The sequence below is a fragment of the Cibotium barometz genome, chromosome 61, assembly GCF_041138505.1.
Source record: "Cibotium barometz isolate CiBa-2024 chromosome 61, ASM4113850v1, whole genome shotgun sequence".
Taxonomy (NCBI): domain Eukaryota; kingdom Viridiplantae; phylum Streptophyta; class Polypodiopsida; order Cyatheales; family Cibotiaceae; genus Cibotium; species Cibotium barometz.
In genome coordinates, this window is record NC_141106.1 from 4,729,100 (window position 1) to 4,731,463 (window position 2,364).

General features: G+C 39.8%; 1 pseudogene; it reads right to left on the bottom strand.

The window, feature by feature from the left end:
• Nucleotides 1–723: 723 nt before the first annotated feature.
• On the bottom strand, nt 724–1,569 carry LOC147604488 (methionine aminopeptidase 1A pseudogene; annotated as a pseudogene).
• Nucleotides 1,570–2,364: the final 795 nt, after the last annotated feature.

Genomic DNA, 2,364 nt, shown 5'->3' on the forward strand with positions numbered 1-2,364 from the left:
GGCATCACATAGACTTCGACAAGTTCCCAATACATGTGAACTTGCACATCACATATTTTGCATGTTGCAATCTTCACAACTTCAAGATGAAAATTGAACTTGTCGAAAAGACCTGCTTATAATTTCCATCATCTCACAAAGAAACAATAGATTGAATGTAACACATATTCATTCTCTTTATGTGCCCACTAAAATTTCCAAACCGGAATTTTTGCTTACAACTTTCAAAGATCACAAATCCAAGAAGTTCTCCAAAACCATGGTTATTTAAGATTACAAAAGGGAATTAAAAAAAAACTTATATACTCAGATCTCCATCCTCTCAAGCTTTTACGATTTAGAAATCGTATTTGTTAAAAAAAAACTTATCTCTGTATAAGAAAAAATCCGAATTTTGCAAAAGCTTCACATTTTTCAATCCCATGATCTGAAAAATGCCCTGAATTCACTCGCCAGGCAGAATCTCGTTCATTTTCTTGGAATTTTTAGAAATGGAATCATTAGAAGGAGCTTCAAATACTCTCTAATTCAAACCCCTAGAAGGCTTGAACAGAAATTCAATTCCCAGCATAGATATAATTTGCAAGATGGCCCTTTGGTTTTTTTCCTCCCCTTCCCCTTTCTGCCTATTCCCTCTCGTCTCTGATTTTCTGGTTTTTTCCCCATTTCCCCCCGCAAGGGATCCGGGCTTCTTTCGCTTTTGCAGCCCAAAAATCACGTTTTCCCAAAATGAAAATACGCTACGCTTAAAATTCGGATATTCTAAAATGCCCTCATATTTTTCCCATGCACGACACCACCTTCATTGTCTTCATCGTCCTGGTGGAGGAGGTAGTCGCCATGCCCACAATATGATTTGACCACAGAAAACCCAGATAAGCAAGCATGTCTGTTGATTACTTCACCAATCTCACGGTACCTTACCCCAGGCTTCACAATTGCAATGGCTTTTTCAAGGCATTCATACGTGCAACGAACAAGCTGCTCACAAGCTTCATCTACCTTACCAACAAAAAATGTTTCATTGAGGTCTCCATGGTATCCATTTAGATACACGATCACATCCACATTCACTATGTCACCCTCCTCCAAGCGCCTGGAATCTAGAATTCCATGGCAAATTATCTCGTTCACAGACGTGCAGCAGCATGATTTGGGGAAGAAATAATAATTCAATGGTGAGGGATATCCTGTTGCTGTAATCGTAACTTTATGAACGATTTCATCAATCTCATCAGTCATTACTCCTGGCCTGATTGCTCTTGCAGCAGCATCCAAAACTTCTCTTGCCACCCTGCATGTCTCCCGCATTTGCTCTATCTGTTCTGGTGTTTTGATCTCCACCCTGTTTTGCAAATCACTACTTTGCTCTATCTTTGGTAGTCCATCGGCAGCCCAATCAGGACAAATGATATTTTCTGGCACAAGGCGCCTTGGAGAAATTGGATAAGGTCTTAACAGCCAAAAGGTGGCATTGACACGAGGCAACTTCAATTCAATACATTTGGGGCACATGCTGACAAGAGCAGTCCCCACGATATCAACATTCTGAGGAAGCGCAAAAATCATGGCATTCCATGAGATGACACCCCGAGAAAGTATTCCAAGAACACCTTCCTTGCACTGTGCATGTTGCTGCACTTGCCGTATATGTTTATGGGCGCATTTTCATCCATGGTATCAGTACCATAAATGTTATCAATGATAGTGTTATGAATCTCCTGCCCACAATATCTCAAAAAGGCATTCTTTCAAAACCAATCCTTGCATTATACATGCTCTCACATTTCCCATACATGATGAGAAGGGTGTTCCCTACTACAAGGTTTACCATAAGCATAAAAACTCCATGATTGACACCACACTCATGTACAGAGGCGTCGAGACCTGGCTCAGCCTCAGCTCGTCTTATTGAACCTCATTTACAATATGAACATATGTACTTAGGCATCATATAATGACTCAAGTCATGGCACTTAATCCCATGCATCTGGATTTGCATTTAATGGTCTCATATGCATGGTTCCACACCATAGACGTGCCATGGCACGACAACGTTCCAATCACCAAATCGATGATCCACGTGCAATTCATCAACACAAATCAACAAAAAAATAACATTTTATTAGTAAATATTAAAATTTACTTAAAAAAATCAACAATTAAATAGAGATTGCTCTGATACCACTGTTAAAACCCTAAGATCTCTCTAGATAATTGTTATCCATAAACATGCATAAATCAGGCATAAACTCAACCACCCAACCACCCCCGAGCCCAAGGGATGCACACATGAATAATAAATGAAATACATCATACCCATACCTTGATGTCCCATACCATCAAGAGGTATAACTCCAATCC